The following is an 18,587-nucleotide window of genomic DNA, read 5'->3' on the forward strand; positions in this document are numbered from 1 at the left end:
TAAAATTGTGTTGGAACCCCATCCAAAAACCCTGGAGGTTATTTAAGCATTTAACGTTGCAAAGTCCCAGGTTTGAGAGCTTTTTGCCAAGATGACGGTCATTTAAGTCGGTCGATATTTAAAGGACGAGTTTTCTGGTCAAATTTTAAGATACGAGTTTTCGTTTAAAGTTAGGTCTTTAACTTGTTAGGAAACTCCCATAGTGCCATCCAGAAACAAAACGGACCAACACACAAAAAAACTGTGTAATACTAGTCGTTTTTAGTTTGGTTAATACAGTTTAGTGAGAATTACTCATAACCGTGGATGGCATAAAAACAATAACAGACTTGAGTGACGCCATCTTCATTCTATCTATAGATAGAATGCGCTTGGCCAAGGAGTTCACAACATTGCCATCCGGAAGTATAACGGACCAACACACAAACTCTGTGTAACCATGAACGTTTATAGTCTGGTTAATACAATTTAGTGAGAACAACTCACAAACGCGGATGGCAAAAACAATAATAAAGGCCGAGTGACGTCATCTTCGAACTATCTATAGGTCGTGGATTCAGGTATAGCCATATTTAACGTTTTGCCCGACACTAAAATCCTCTTGGACTGGCAGTTTGACGTCAGTTTAAAGGTTTCGTGCAGCGTCTAGTGAGTTGTCGTTAGTAGAGCCCAAAGAAACAAGTGATCCCATTCCTTGAACTAGTGAATACAACTCATGATTTGTTTTCTTTTGCTGTCAAAGACTTGTCTTTTGACGCATTTTTTGGTCAGTGTCAGGCTATAGATAGTATGCGCTTGGCTAAGAAGCTCATAACATTGCCATCCGGAAGTATAACGGACCAACACACAAAACTGTGTGTATCCATGAACGTTTATAGTCAGGTTAATAGATAGAATGCGCTTGGCCAAGGAGTTCACAACATTGCCATCCGGAAGTATAACGGACCAACACACAAACTCTGTGTAACCATGAACGTTTATAGTCAGGATGATACAGTTTAGTGAGAACAACTCACAAAACGCGGATGGCAAAAACAACAACAAAGGCCTGAGTGACGTCATCTGCATACTATCTATACAGTTCAGTGAGTATTGCTCATAAACGTGGATGGCAAAAAACAATAACAAAGACCTGAGTGACGTCATTTTCGAACTATCTATAAGTTAACGATGGCTACGCTCCGATTCAGGCCCCTGTGAATTGCGTAATGTTGAATCGTTTACTCTTTTCTTTTAACCATTCGTGTGAACAAAATGAGTAGGTATCTGGTTGGTAACATTGTTGTCTGTATAAATAGTAACCATGAACTTTTATAGTCTAGATAATACAGTTAAGTGAGATTTACTCATAAACGTGGATGGCAAAAAATAAAAGCAAAGACCTGAGCGACGGCAACGTCATACTATCTATGAGAAGCGTCATGTCTCATCTTACTTCCTACGTCTTTGGTGTTACAGCTGGCTCGTGATCTCTCGTAAAGTCCTGTAAACCTATTTAGAAAATATTACACTTCATAAAAGCCCACATACTTCCAATGGTCAACGCACAGCGGGCCCTTCCGTTTATATTTCATGTTACAATAAGTCTAATAGAAGAACCCTGTTTTTCCGAGACCCCCAAAGCTTCAGAGAATAATGGATAATGCATGTCTAGTCATTAATCATAATCAATGGGACCGATCTATATTCAGGTTTCCGTCCAACCAAGTCATCAATCACATGATTTGGTGCTGTACAACGATTGGATATTTCTTTAACAATGTAAATACGCTACTTTGTTTATGAAAGTTGTAAACGTACACATGTGTCAAACAGAACAAAATGACCAATCGTGATGTTAGATATTTCAAAAGCTGTGAGCACTTTTCACTATATGGGTCACTTTGAGCACATTTTGCAATGTGACCAATGACCTCGAGCACGTGGAAAGATAATATAGATCGCTCCCATTATGGCAAGAATAAAAGCTGTCTATAATTCGTGACTATTATTATTTTTTTTCGTGATCAAACAGGGAATAGGTTGTTTCAATATAATGGCTTCGATTTGTCCAGCTGAGATTGGCATTGACGGTGTACTTAAGGCACAACGGTCAGTCGCAAGCATGCTGGGAATTAAATTACGGAATCCGGATGTGGCACAGAATACACGATGAATGTCCTATCTCATCTCTATGGAGACACGTTGGATGGTGCGTGTGGTCTCTTTTCACGCGAAAGCTGCAAGTTACTTTAGATTCTGGATAATATAGCTTTTCATATTCAGTGTGCGGCTATGTGGTCTAGTGGTATGACACTCGCTTTCGGATCGGAAGGTCCTGGGTTCGAGCCTCGCTCGGCGCATAGTTAGTTGAGTCCTTGGAAAAAGCTCTTAACTCTCATTCTCTCACCGTACTCAGGTGTAGATGAGTACCTGGTCGTTAACAGCGTTGTCTCTGTCCGAAAAAAAGTGTAATATCGCCTAACAGGCGTTATGTCTCGTTCTACTTCTTACGTGTTGCTGTTGGTCAGGGACCCTTTGTAAAGCGCTTTGAGCATATTTAGTGGATATTGCTCTATATAGAAGCTCTTTTTAAAAAAACTTATCTTCCAAAGTCATCGAATTTATTAAGCTTGTGGTTATCCAGTAAACGTTTTTGAACATAATTTTGACACCGCCTTCGGATCGAAAGCTCTGAGCGGCGCATAGTTGAGTCCTTGAAAAAGGCTCTTTATTCACATTCCCTCATTCTACTCAAGTGTAATATGAATATCTGGCCATTAACAGCTTTGTCTCTTCCGTTTTGGGGTGATGCGTCACATTTCCATAAAACAGAGCTAGATCCAAGAACAAATCTTAAAACCCATCATATATAATTTTGAGAATACGTGATGAAGACCCATTTTTGTTTGTGTGTGACATAAATAATAATGTGAAATTGAATGTAAGCTTCAATTTGATTACAAAAACCGATCAAATGAACGTTTCGGGTTTCCCCTTTATCAACAAAACAGGATGAACGAAACACCACAGATGAATGAGATGATGTGGTAGTGGCGTAGTTAAGATGAATAAACAAAACATTGGTTGGCAGGAAATAGTATGCTCCTTCGTGAGGAAGCACGAATTAAATAGAATACTAGATATTTCTAAAAAGTATGCAATTAATTCCAGCAGCAACATTTACATTTGTGTGTGACAGAATATTCTACGGAGTGAGCTAAATGCTTAGGACCAGTAACAACAAAAAGTTTCATTAATTAATGAATAACTCGTTTTATTTTTTGGTTCGAAAAATACTCACACGATGACCAATAAATCTCTTTCATACGCCCACTTGCGAGTATATAAAACGCAATCCTTCAATCTTTTCATCAACATCCATCGCTATAATATTATATCAAGAGGATTTCACATTAACTAATTAAGAATTGATTCCGGAGTATTGATTATTAACCTATTATAACTCTCATTCACTTTATGTGCCAAATATATATATATATATATATATATATATATATATATATATATATACACACATATATATATATATAATATACATACACTACTACTACTACTACTACTATTACTACTACTACTACACACCCAGTTTGCGTACATATATTATACACACATCCACACATACACACACATGCGCCTTCTACATCCGGAAACAACATTGGCGCCAACTGACAACACACACACACACACACATACACGCATATATATATATATATATATATATATATATATATATATATATATATATATATATATATATATATATATCAACAATTCATCCTGTTTATCTACATCTATCTACCTATCTATCCCTTTAACTTCCTACTTGCTTATCAATCTATCCATCTATTTATTTATATATCTGATCCACTCAACTACCCACGAGTACAAATCCCCTAATTTAGAATAGCTATACTCATGATAAAAAAACCCACCTTAAACATTTTGTTTATAAATATTTGTTTTGATCCGCAGTGCATCGATAGAAGAGGCTGATAGAAATTTCTTTTCTATGTACCGAGCATCCTATACTGTTCTGCATTAAAAAAAAAATACGGGGTCCATCTTACTATCTGGGCCTGGGGCTGATATAGTGATAAACAACGTTAATAAGTTTGTTTTAATAGTTGTCTGGAAGATGTGAGTGGGTGAAAAGAGTTTTTAAAAATGTTTTGGTTTCAGTGTAGATAATAGATGTGAATAGAAAGACGAGCTTTTGTGTTGGATATATACAAAGACAATGAAATCAATAAGTATGATTTATCAATATTGTAACAACACAGGACGAGAAAGATGTGTGCATACGAGTATTATAATATCAAAGTAGGGGGCAGTCACTGGTGTGAAATGTGACCCATCATCTCAAAACGGTATTATGTCGGAACGAACCAGATGCTTAAAATCCAAATTAAATGTTAAACTGGTCAAAAATATAAATTGTTGGCATTAGCACCCTAAAATATGGTATCCATTCTCCTCAATAAAACATACAAACTCAACACAAGTCTGATATTTCTGGCTATAAATTCAATTTTCAACATCTTAACCAACCCGACTTAATATCGTTTTGAGGCGAAGGGTCACAAATAAAAGATCTGAAAAAAGTGCGTGTGGATGGAGCAGTGCCAGAGAAAGCAAGCAAGAAAAATACTAGAAAAAAGCCAACCCGGTTAACCATCTCTTTACCACCTATATAGGAAAAATCGTCACATTCGTTACGATGCAAGCAACAGTTTTCTTATTCTGATTTCATTTTGATATAGTTATAGCTATAAAAACTTGACACTGTGTTCAGAGCTCATTTTTTCTGAACAAAATATAGAATATACTGGTTACTTATCTGTTTGAAAAATCTATTTTTGTTTTTGGGTGGGTATGAACTTTTGGGTATAATTCTTTTTTTTTTAATGAGCTTTTATATAGCGCAATATCCACTAAACGTGCTAAAGCGCATTACAAGGGGTCCCTGTCCAACAGCAACATTTAACATTGAGGACAAGACATGACGCCTGTAAGGCGATATTATAATTTTTTTCGGACAGAGACAACGCTGTTAATGGCCAGGTGCTCATTTTACACCTCAGTACGGTGGGAGAATGTGAGTAAAGAGCCTTTTCCAAGGACTGAACTATGCGCCGATCGAACGAGGATCGAACCCAGGACCTTCCGGTCCGAAAGCGAGTGTCATACCACAAGACCAAATAACTGGTAAGTAGAGAGTTAAGTCTTCCTCGATTGTGGAAATTGATCAAAGCGAAGTGTTTCCCCAGTCCAGGAAGACTGTTTTTTTTAAGATGGTTTTATTTCTTGTATTTTTCTTTTTTACTTTGTTTTTGTTTGTGTTTAATGGTTTTACGGCGCTTGCAACACATGAAGCTCATGTCAGCGCTAGTAAAAAGGAAGAAAATGGGATAGTAAAAAGTTCTAGAATTACAATTAAAGCACCCAAGAAAAAGTAAGACAAGGAGAATTGGATAAAAAAGGGAACATATGTAGATTCCAAGAGCACACTATCAAAGTACTCAGTGTGAGATCACCTAAAAGTCTTATCCAGTCACGACACAGGCCCCACTAAGAGGAATACACTCAAATGTTAACAAATCATATATAATATGTAAACAAAACATGATACATTACGTAACAGAGAGTGAGAGTTTTACAAGGAAAAAAATCATCTCGCAAAACTAACTATACGTTTGACTGTTTCCCTCTCACCAATGGTATCCGGTCAGGGCCAGGACAAAACCAAGTAATCTCATACAAGACAAAGACAGAAGGCTAGTTAGAAAACATATATAGGGGGATAGAAGACACAGTAAGTACCTCCCTGCCCACTATGGGAGGTCAGGAACGCCACGCAGTTACTTTGTCTGGTACTGCTCCACATATACGTTTTGAGACCTTTAAAATTTGTGCAAGATCATCGGCAATGGAGGATAGATAGGCTGACAGACAATGGCTTTCTTTGTACCGGTACGGGTCTAGAAAACCAAGAATAGCAATATATTGAAAGAGGTCTTGATTCATTCTTGGTAAATGGTATTAATTCGACGTGTACATATAATATGCAGGTCTGACATCCGAACGCATTTATGGGCCGAGTTTAAAAATGCTGTAATGGCCAATACTTCTCGTCATTTTTTTAGACTTTCTTTACAACAATTAGCCCATAATAAATTGGGTTATCAGAACTTCAAATAGGTGCACATTGTATTGATTTCAATGTTCATGAATAGTCTTTAAGATATTCAAGAAAAGTGACTTTTAACTACAAATAATACTGCCGCACTCACTCTGAAAAATGACATCATTAAAAAAAATTTGGGCCAGAAAACTCGTCCTTCAAATAGTGATCGATTAAAATGACCCTCATCTTGTCAGTTTTTGATAGTTTTGTGTGTTGTTCCGTTATACTTCCGGATGACAATGTTGTGAGCTTCTGCTTAGCCAAGCGCACACGCTATAACATATCGCCTATTAACGGTAATCCATATAATCTAAGCGTATTATGTAAAACTTTCATTTCCTATTATTATTGGACAGTGTACATTTAACATGGGCGACCATCCCCAACCCAGCGCGTCCACAGGTGGCGGATCGTGGAACGGCCTACAGATCCTGATCTATAGGTTAGCTGTAAAGCCGCGGACCAACTGGCGATAGTCGTGGAGAGTGAGGTTGGGTAGTCTGGCAGCACAGCTACACATACAAAATGCCTCATATACTCTATGAAGGGACTATCAAGGTGAATGGGAGGCGCCTTAAAACCTGCCAAATGCTCCCACTGCCTTGTGGGTTATGACCGGGAGGTCAAAAGGCTATGGAGTAAACCAGATAAAAATCCGTCAGAAGGCAACGGGAAACCACTGACGTATCATCCCAAGATCGTCATGATGTCCGTCCAAGCGAATCTAGTCAACGACGTCAATGGATGTTTTTCGAGCAACTCGATTACAGCCTCGTCCGGTAGAGATAGTCATGCAGGTGAACAGGTGACTCTCGACCGTCATCCAGCTACTGTGCACCACCAAACATTACGAACAGCAACATGGAATGTAAGAAGTCTGTATCAGAAAGGAAAATTAGCAAATGTAGTTATGGAAATGAAGAGATTGAATATCAATGTTTTAGGATTATCAGAAGTTAGATGGAAAGGAGCAGGAGAACTTAATTATGATGACTGTAAAATTATATACTCAGGAGGAGGAGAACACCAAAGGGGAGTTGGAATTATACTAGATAATAAAACGGCGCGAGCAGTCAAAGGATTCTGGCCCATATCAGACAGAGTAATGGCAATCAAACTACAAGCAAAACCTTTTGATTTTGATATTTTACAAATATACGCCCCAACCACCAGTCACGATGATGAAGAAGTGGAAAATTTCTATCAACAAATAGATAAAGCAATGCATCAGTTTAAGTCTTCAGACATAAAACTCATCATGGGCGATTTTAATGCCAAGGTGGGCCGAGAAAGAATAGAAGATATTGTGGGCCCACATGGTCTGGGAGACAAAAATGACAGAGGTGATCGTCTTATTCAATGGTGCCGTCAACATGATCTGACAATCACAAATACTTGGTCAACAAACCACAATAGAAGGAAGTGGACATGGAAAAGTCCTGGAGATGGAGTGAGAAACCAAATAGATTACATACTCATCAGCAAACGTTTCCGAAACTCGGTTTTGTATGCCAAATCTATGCCGGGGGCTGACTGTAACAGCGATCATATACCTGTGCTATGCCCCATACGAGTTAAATTGAAAATCTGCAAAAGAGCAAAGGCTAAACCTAAATACCAACTAGACATTCTCCGGGAAGAACAGAAGATACAAGAAAAATTTGAACTATCAGTAAGAAACAAGTTTGAAGTGCTTGGAGAACTAACAGATATAGAAGAGAAATATGAGCAGTTTAAAGACAGTGTTGCTGCATCATTAGAAGAAAATGTTCCAACCACACTTAAGTTGCAGAAGAAGAAATGGATTACTCCAGAGATATTAGAACTAATGAATGAGAGAAGAAAGGCCAAAAATCAGGAAGAAAAATACAAGACTCTGAACAGGCAGATAAAAAGAAAATGCAACGAAGCTAAAGAAGACTGGATAAATGAACAATGTCACTATATAATGTCCTGCAAAGAAAAAAATGGCAAATTCTTCCATCAGAAAATCAAAGAAGTGACAAACAAAACTAAATCAGGTGCTAAAAGTGGATGCATCAAAGACAAGCGTGGAAACACCATCATGGACAAAGACTGCATTCTAAACAGATGGTCAGAATATATTGAAGAACTTTTTTTTGATAATCGAGGAGAAATGCCTATGATAAAAGAACTGGAAGGGCCCTCTATAATGAAAGATGAAGTTAGGAACGTCATGAAAAGCATGAAAAATGGAAAAGCTGCAGGACCTGATGCCATAACAATTGAAGCCTTGACTGGCCTGGGTGAATGGGGGATTGAATTCATCACAAACCTTCTAAATCAAGTGTATGACACAGGAAAAATGCCAACTGATATGAAACGATCCATTTTTATAGCACTACCAAAAAAGCCAGGGGCAGTTGATTGTGAACAACACAGAACTATTAGCCTAATGAGCCACCTCACAAAAATTCTTTTGAAGATAATTTTACTAAGAATAAGAAATAAAATACGACCTGAAATTGGGGAGATGCAATTTGGTTTTGTTGAGGACAAGGGTACCAGAAATGGAATATTCACATTATCAATGCTGATGGAAAGATGTATTGAAGTAAATAAAGATCTGTATATGTGTTTCATCGACTATTCAAAAGCCTTTGATAAAGTACAACACGAAAAACTATTCAAAATTCTATCATCCTTGGACATTGATGGTAAAGATTTAAGAATATTACGGAATTTGTACTGGGAACAAGAAGCAGCAATGCGTGTTGACAACGAGCTAAGCAGTTTTACACCTATTAGAAGAGGAGTTAGGCAGGGGTGTGTTTTGTCTCCAGATTTATTCAACCTCTATAGTGAAATGATATTAAGAGATATCGAACATAAGAAGGGGGTGTGTATTGGAGGAAAGAATGTAACAAATCTGAGGTATGCAGATGATACGGTTCTACTGGCAGAATCTGAACATGAACTACAAGAATTACTGGATGTTGTAGTCAGGAGTAGTGAAAATATGGGACTGGAACTGAATATATCTAAAACAGAATGTATGACGGTATCTAAAAATAATAACCCACCAGCCTGTGTAATAACAAGCAGAGGACAAACAATACAACAAGTTGAATGTTTCAAATATTTAGGCTTCAATGTAACATCCAATGGAAAATCAGATTGTGAAATAAAGAAAAGAATAGGTATGGCGAAGAATGCATTCAACCAGCTGCATACAATTATGAAAAACAGGAATATTAGTATGAAAACAAAAATCAAAGTCCTGGATTGCTATGTACTGTCTGTGCTGCTATATGGTTGTGAGAGCTGGACCATAAACAAGACCATGGTTAAAAGACTGGAGGCAGTGGAAATGTGGTTTTACAGAAGAATGATGAGGGTGTTATGGGTGGAAAGGAAAAGAAATGAAGAAATTTTAGAAATGGCAAACAGAAAAAGATCACTGATAACAAAAATCATCAAACGCCAAATGGAATTTTTAGGACACATTATCCGCCACCCTGGTTTGGAAGTACTCGCCTTGACTGGAAAGATGAATGGAAAAAGAATAAGAGGAAGACAAAGAATAACGTATTTGAAAGGGATAAGAACTTGGACAGATGAAGCTGAGAAAGGTGGCGCTGCTTTAATAGAATTGGCAAGAGATAGATCAGCTTGGCGGAAGATGACCTCCGACGTCTGCTTCAGATATGGAACTACATGAGACATTTAACAGCTAGGACGGGACATGAAAGTAACAGTTTTTGCTGAGAGACAACTCAAGTTCGTACCAGGAGGACCTCCGATTTGAACGTCTATACCTTTGAACGCACGCGTTGTTGATAGATAATGACAAGTGATTATTTTCTATGCACTTCCTCGAAAAACAACACAAGCAGGATGTATCTAGGACAGACCTTGTCGCATTCTTGGTAAATCGTATTGATTTAATTGTCTTTATACTTTATATCTCCCAACACAAAAGAGCGTCTTTCTACTCCAACCCAACACAGTGAAAGCTTATCAATGAAATTCCTCGATGCCTCACTATTAGCAATAAGAAGAATTGATCCGGTCTGCATCGATATGAAAAGCTTTCCCCGACCTTCAATATTTGCATTAGCTGTATTTTAAAAATCTCCTTTTGATGTTGAAAGATATTATTCTTCATAATCTTAAGATTGATTGTAATCACGATGTATTTTATCTATCTTTCTCCTCCACTTCCCTCTCCTCTCCTCTCCGCATCCTCCTCCACCTATCCTCCTCCTCTTCATCATCATCATCATCATCATCATCATCATCATCATCATCATCATCATCATCATCATCATCATCATCATCATCATCATCATCATCATCATCATCACTACTAAGTCATTATATTATATTATTTCTGATTAATCTTTCGAAAGCTTTGTAGGTCAGATATTCAGAACACAATAACAGATTTTCTTTTTGGAACATTTAAAAGATAAAATAATCCTCACATTCTCACCAAAAGGTTTTAAAATACACTCGGGTCTTTGTTATTGCTTTTTTTGCCATCCACGTTTATGAGTAATTCTCACTTAACTGTATTATCCAGACTATAAAAGTTCATGGTTACACATAGTTTTGTGTGTTGGTCCGTTATACTTCCGGATGGCAATGTTGTGAGCTTCTTGGCCAAGCGCAAACTATCTATATTTTGATGAGTATCTAGATTCAATTAGGAATTTAATCTTAATGATTTTTGGTTTGGCTTCCAATTTTTTTTTTCAGGGGCTATGATAGCGCAGTTGGTGAACGCAATACTCTTCAACAGTCATGACGTCACTTCCTTCGTAATGACACATGGTAACTTAGTAACTAGCTCTAAACTATCGGAACAATGGCGGACACCCTTATGAAATATTTGTCCGACGATCTTAAAAGCGTATCCAGAGGAAAGAAAAACATAAATCTGATCATATCAACCGTACTCAGGTGTAAAATGAGTACCTGGCTGTTAACAGTCGTGTTTGTCCGGGAAAAAAACCCTGTAATATCGCCTGTAACAGGCGACAAGTCCCGTACTACATGTTACGTGTTGCTGTTGCTCAGGGACCCCTTGCAAATCGCCTTGAGCACGTTTAGTGGATATTGCGCTATATTAAAGTTCAAGCTCGAAGTGTGATGAGTTCAAGACCAAAACTCCACAGACTCTACATCAATGCGACACATTGGTTTAAAAAGTTCCTGAGAGAGGATGTGGAGAGTACAACATATATTTCCTACCTGGCTGATAAAACAATATCAGGAAATATTTGGATATTTGTCACCCCTCGTCTCAAAAAAGGTATTTAGTCGGGATGATTAAGATGCTTAAGATGGAATTTGTATTCAGAAATATCAGACTTAAGTTGGGTTTATTTGATTTATAGAGGAGAAGGAATATCATATTTTACTGTGGTTAATACCAACGTTTCATATTTTTGACCAGTTTAACTATAATTTGGATTTTTAGCATCTGGTCCATCCCGATATAATACCGTTTTGAGACGAGCGGTCACATTTGTATCACACTCTCTCAAACTGGTATTATGACGGGATGAACCAAAAAAAACTTATAGAGTTTATATAGAGCATTATTCACTAAACGTGCTCAAACGCTTTACAATGGCAACACTTACATGTAGGACGAGGCATGACGCCTGTTATGTAATATATTCATCGTTTCCGACAAAGAAAACTATGTTTATGACCAGGTACTTATTATGTACCTGAGTAAGGTGAGAGAGTGTGAGTAAAGAGCCTTTTCCAAAAGGACTCAATTATACGCCTCTCAGAGCGGTTCTCGAATCCTATACCCTCCGATCCGAAGGCGAGTGTCATACCATAAAACCACCTAGTGGCACAAAAAATAAGAAGAAACATGAGATTGCAGTTTTGTCACATAAGGAAATTAAATTCATTGCTCTCCATAGAACATTTGTGACCCAACGTTTCAAAACGGTATTATGTCGGGATGAACCAGATGCTAAAAAGTCAAATTAAAGATGAACTGGTCAAAAATATGAATTATTGGTATTTAGCACTCTAAAATATGATATTCATTCTCCTCAATAAAGCATATAAACTCAACGCAAGTCGATATTTCTGGCTATAAATTCAGTTTTCGGCATCTTAATCATCCTGACATAATACCGTTTTGAGACGTTGGTCACATTTATCAATCAATTTTCATGGTTTTGATTATAAATTGAATTGTTCCTATCGAATTGTCCCAGAATCAGAAATCTAATTAGGACCCAACAAAGAGTGGTCTGCTTTTTTTTTATTCCATCTCTTTTATCTTTCCCTGATAGATGGTCTATTTGACATTGACAGATCCGTCTTTGCAATCAGTAATAGACAATAGCCCACCACTTGCTGACAACATGGCGAGTGAGTTGTCCTTTAGAACGGATTAATCTTTTAGGAAGATGTCAATGCATAAATATTGATGCTATCCATAATAAGCGTTGGCATTTCGGTTGTGGAATATGCCCAAAAAACGCACACAAAGACACACCAACCCCCCCCCTCCCTTCAACACACACATACACACACACACACACACACACACACACACACACACACACACACACATATGTATCCATGAGGTTTATTTTTTTTTCACCCTGTTGGTATCTGGGTTCGTGTTTTTCTTTTTAAAATGTGACCCTTCGTCTCAAAAACGGTATTATGTCGGGATGGACCAGATGCTAAAAAGTCAAATTATAGTTAAACTGGTCAAAAATATGAAACGTTGGTGTTAACCACAGTAAAATATGATATTCCTTATCTATAAAGCATATAAACTCAACTTAAGCATGATATTTCTGGCTACATATTCTATCTTAAACATCTTAATCATCGCGACTTATTACCGTTTTGAGACGAGGGGTCAAAATAATTTCATCTCATTGGTTGATTATTTCTTCATTCTGTTCTTTTTATAACGCTCAACAAGCATAAATCAAAGTATACAATGTACTCACCAGCCACTGATTCGATCTGTGTCCAGCTTTTTCATAGGATCTGCCCTCATGCATAATCCATTACAGTCCTGAAGAAGCAAGAATAGAATTATGACTTCTTTTTTACCAGAAAATAAAGGTTGGAGAAGAATATTTGATTGTATATAAAATATTATCAAAATGATCTGGAGCCAAAAAGATTTTTTAGAGAAACTAAGAATATGAGACTGTGGGATAATACCAAGGGGAGATAAATTTGGTGATTCTCTTTCTTTAACCCTCTCTTCTTCTTCTTCTTCTTCTTCTTCTTCTTCTTCTTCTTCTTCTTCGTCTTGTGGAAACCTCCAATATTGTCGAGGATCACTCCACAGTTTGTAGGGTTTTACATTGTAAACTTGTTGAAACTCTGCACATAATACTAATTAAAAAATACATAGATTAACAAGTCACGTTGTGAACTCTAGCAATCGCGTGAAGGCATGTTGGCAACCGTTTTCAGCCACTTCAGCTGGGAGGCTATTCCATAGACGGGCCTTACCAAATACATGAAAATCGTCACATTTTTTACGACACAATAACACACAATTTTTCTTGCTCAGATTGATTTTGTACATGACAAACTTGAAGGAAAATCTTTGTTTAATTTATAAGAATTTAATGTTGTCTTGTAGATAGAGCTCGTTTTGCAAACAAGATTATGGTTAGCATGCTTTTAGGGTTGGCATGACATTTTAGGAACTACTGAAAATGGTCATAAAGGAGAGAGATAACCAGTGTCTATTATACATAATATTCATAAGTCTATTAATATTCAAACCTAGATAAAAATATTGCTCATTGTCAATATATACACAGTTCTTGAAAACGTTATAGTAGATGGAACACCAGGATCATATTTACATTTTCTTCAGACTTTGATCATCCTTTGATCATTGCGAATTTGTTATAGTTATTTTACCCGTATAGATTTTGTATAGATATTAAGAAATCTTTAAGTATCGAGAATTTATCAAGCTCTGGGCTCTTTCTAAATTTTCTTCAGCCAATTTATACATTAAAGCCTAGATTTATGATGACAAAATCCTTCTACCACTATTTTGAGACTCCTTTGAGGGGCAGCGTGGCTCAACGGTACTGTCTTTGCTTCGTACCCGAAAGATACCGAGTTCGATCACCCGCCGCTGTGTTGTGTGGCCTTTAGCAAGTCACCTCGCCCTAGCTCACTTTACGGCACTGTTCTACGGCTGACGCCTGGGTTATTCCAGTCTTTCCTCGGAATAAACCATAAAGGCACATTTTCCAATTTGGATAAATAAAGGGAATTTTTAAAATTTATAAAATGCCTAAAACACTGAGCAAAGACCACATGGTCCGGTTGGAAAATGCAACTGTCGTCAATAGACAGGATGATAACGAAATTGTGTCTTGTCCTTATTACATGAAACTCCCAAAAAAAAATGGTTTGGAAATTCATGAATGCAGATTACAAGTGCATCCTTTGGTTACAAAATATCCTACTGTAATACATAATCTTATATTTAGATTATGCACAGAGTAGGATATGACAGAAAGTAGGATCTGCAATAAACAATTACCGAACAACAACAACAACAACAACAACAAACAAAACAAAAACAAATCAAAACAACAACAATGAAAGCAATAAAAGAACCCAACAACAACAACAACAACAACAACAACAACAACAACAACAACAACAACAACAACACAACTGCCAAATGGCTATATGGTTACAAGTTTGGCGTTTAAAAAAATACCACATTCTAAAAATCTTTTTCTTCATTTTTGATGATTTTTGGCACCGAAAAATACGTTTTTGGCATTTTGGCAATTTTTTTGGCATTTTATTTTAAATGTCTTAAATTTACCAATACAATAAAGACATATATAATAATGTCAGATTAGTGACAAATTTTCCTCCCTCAACTTGCAAAGCAATGTACATTTTAATGGCTGCATGATAAGAAAATAAAGATTTAATTCTACTTTTATATACGTTTGAAGAATAGAGAAACTGATGCCTTAGAAGACTTGGCATTTTTTCCAGACTACTCGGCATCATTCTTCGATGTTTTTTTTTTGGTGTTTTATGCATTAAACATTCTGGCAATCCTTAGAACTCGAACCGGATATCAACGCCCGAACATGGTGATGAAGTGATTCTTTGACATCGGATTCATTTGACGGCATCGATCACGGGCAGTGGGCAAATTGAATTATTCCAATACGACTGCCAGTGCTTGTCACAAGAAATGATACAGGGTACACAAGGGAATTCTCCCCAAGTCCACACGTCTCGCCAGGAATCATTCATGATGATAGATTTTTGTCATCATTATTTCATATCTTTGGTGGAGACGGAGAGTGGGGTTGGTCAATGAAAAGGTGAGTGATTAAACATGGGCGGGAGGGGGGGGGGGGTAAGAAAAATGTTACCCCTCGTCTCAAAACAGTATTAAGTCGGGATGATTAAGGTGCATAAGATGGAATTTGTATCCAGAAATATCAAGCTTAAGTTGAGTTTATATGCTTTATAGAGGAGAAGGAATATCATAGTTTACTGTGTTAAATACCAACGTTTCATATTTTTGACCAGTTTAACTATAATTTGACTTTTTAGCATCTGGTCCTTCCCGACATAATACCGTTTTGAGACGAAGGGTCACAAATGTGTGATTAAAAAAACAAGGTATTCGTTTTGATGAAATTTATTATGATATCTTGGTTTTATCATTCATAATGTTAGATCTTCTTCACCATTTAGCTTTCATATTGGTGGTAGTGGTGGTGGGGGGGGGGGGGGGGGGGGGGGGGGGAGAGGCAGAATATGAAAGGCCAAATAATAGACGGGACAGCAAACGGGACTTGGGAAGCGCGGATAGAATTTTAGTCTTTGCATTAAAATATGCTATGTTTATCTTTTCTCTTTCTCAATAGAACACTGTAACCCGATCTGAGATACATATTTTTCATTATAAATTCATATTTCTCTTTCTGACATGACGTATTCATAAAATGTTGATTAAGTACACGACTCCTCTACATATTGTCATCGTTTCGATATGATACAGGTCAAAATCGACAAATTTGGGATGCGATTTTTTTTTTCGCGTTATGCGTATGCGAGTAATATTATTGTCGCAACAGACAATATTATTTTGCGTTGGTTTGAGAGTATTTCCATTACAACAATGAGCCCATTCCAATTTGTATTATCAGACCTGTAAAAAGGTATACGTTGGCATAGATAAATGCTGAGTAAAATTAACAACAAGACGACAATGAATATGGCCTCTGGCTCGTACTTTTTGAAGATAATTTAATCAATTTTAAAATTTTGGGGAAAAAAATGAAAAGATTATCTTTAATTAAACCAGTTTCCTCAGAATTTATGTCAAGCAAAACATTGTGTTTGATGACGGGAGACCAGCAAGGTCAATACTCATCAACAGTCGTAACGTCACTTCCTTCCTAATGACGCATGGTAACTTAGTAACACTGGCTCTAAACTATCGGAACAATGGCGGACGCCCGTATGAAATATTTCCCCGGCGAGCATAAAAGCGTATCCAGAGGAGAAAAAACCCCATAAATTTGATCATGTTTTCACTTCTACACATTCTGATCACATGAAAAGTTCAAGCCAGCATGAAGAATAAAACGTAATGATTTTCTTTGTTAGAACCAAGATGGTTGCCGTTGCCGGGCAGCGTGACATCAGACTACTGAATCCTATTATCATGTATTATATCTTTCAAGCACCCATCTTCATAGAGAGTCATAGCCAAGAGCCCATGGAGCCGGAGTTTACTCCGATTTCTATAGCGTGAAACGTGCAATAGCAATTAATTGCATGCTAACGTTTTGATTGGACGAAAGTCTATCGCAAAGTACTTTCCGCCAGATCCAAGAGAACCAGCTTCTGTGTGGACAGGCTGGGAGGGGGGGGGGGGAAGGGGTCATCCATTACTATGTATTCGAGGCTTTGTATATTTATCCGGATTCTGTCTACAGTCGGATTTTATCATACTGATTTATTCGAATTAAATGTCAGTTGGTATCAGACTGGGGTTGTTGGGAAAACTACTTTTTCCATCGATGGAGTTTGACTTCATTGTCCTGTGTGAGTAGTTACGTGGGACCTATTGATTTAAAAAATCCCCAACAAAGTAGCTGGTACGATATAAAAATGTTAAAAAGCGAGAATATCGGCTTATCTTGGTGTCTCTAGCGTGAAATAGACTCCGAAAAGAAATATAGTATCAATATAAACATCTGGACAAAACCATAGGTCTAAAAATAACATTGGTATATCGTATCGTGAACAATTTCAATGATCTAAATGAGACAAAGTTATCCAATCGGTGGAACGGTGGCGGCAGGATCAGAACCAAATCCGTCTACCGGAAATCGAACCGAGATCGTTGGGGGGAGAAGGGTGTTCCTGACGCTTTACGAATTGACTGGATTTAACTGAAGCCACACGATGTGTTTAGCAACATAGATTTCCATTAAGACAAGATGGTATTTCGATTTCAAATTTAAGTTGTGTAAGATCATTGTGCGTCTGTATGATTACGTAACTACTCTCTCCTTACCAGCCATTTTTAGAATTTCTCCCCAAAATGTCACACCCACCCAGCACAAAAATAGATTTTTCATACTCAAACAAAAAAGTAACAAGTGCATTTTAGACAGAATGTTTGTTCAGCAAAAAGGAATCTAGAAACTAGAAACACATTGTTTAGTATTGATCGCTGTAATCAAAGCATTTCTTTACAAAATGTGATGGACAAGAGAAATCAGAATGAGACAAATGTCGGTTTCATTGCCACGAATGTGACGGTTTCCCTATGGTTGGTAAGGAGAGGGTTAACCTGAAGTGAGGGTAAAGCCATCATTTTCTTAATTCCGATTAAAGATCTAAACAAGTGTGTATGAAAGGTGCCAGACAAAGCAAGAAAGAAAAATAGAATTTTAAAAAACACATCAAAAATCCGTCTACTTCGACTGAACACCAGACTTTACCGGTCAGACGTGCTACCATTACACCGCAGAGGCCCCCGTTAGTTGGGACAATTTTAATACTTATATTCTTCACAAGGGCACGCGTTTTACGCTGTGAACCCTCGCTTGCATCAAACAACACATGCATTGAACACGAGAGTTCGAGGACGAAGACTTTTTTTTGAGTTGCTCCATTTTATTTTTTGAAAATATCAAATCAATAAATTAAGGAGCAGGCACCAGTGTGAGATAAAGATCTGAACAAGTGTGTATGAAAGATGCCAGATAAATCAAGAAAGAAAAATAGAAGAACCAAAAAAAAAAACATTCCAAAATATCAGTCTACCTCGACAGGTGATCGAACCTCAGACCTTCTGATTACAAACCTGGGCTTCTCAAAATCCCAGGTTTGAGAGTTTTTGTCAAGATGA

General features: G+C 37.3%; 1 protein-coding gene across 7 annotated transcripts in view; it reads right to left on the minus strand.

Annotated features, from left to right (window-relative positions):
- The window catches only part of LOC144971524 (uncharacterized), a 311,145-nt gene that overhangs the window by 237,697 nt on the left and 54,861 nt on the right, over window positions 1-18,587 (minus strand). For all 7 annotated transcript variants that reach the window (XM_078912517.1, XM_078912516.1, XM_078912513.1 and 4 more), the window contains one exon: window positions 13,150-13,217. The gene's annotated coding sequence lies outside the window, so the exon portion shown is untranslated. The remainder of the gene's footprint in view (window positions 1-13,149; window positions 13,218-18,587) is intronic.

Source organism: Berghia stephanieae, chromosome 4 (assembly GCF_034508935.2).
Source record: "Berghia stephanieae isolate SIO BIC M18660-M18661 chromosome 4, UCSD_Bste_1.3, whole genome shotgun sequence".
NCBI classification, from domain to species: Eukaryota; Metazoa; Mollusca; class Gastropoda; order Nudibranchia; family Aeolidiidae; genus Berghia; species Berghia stephanieae.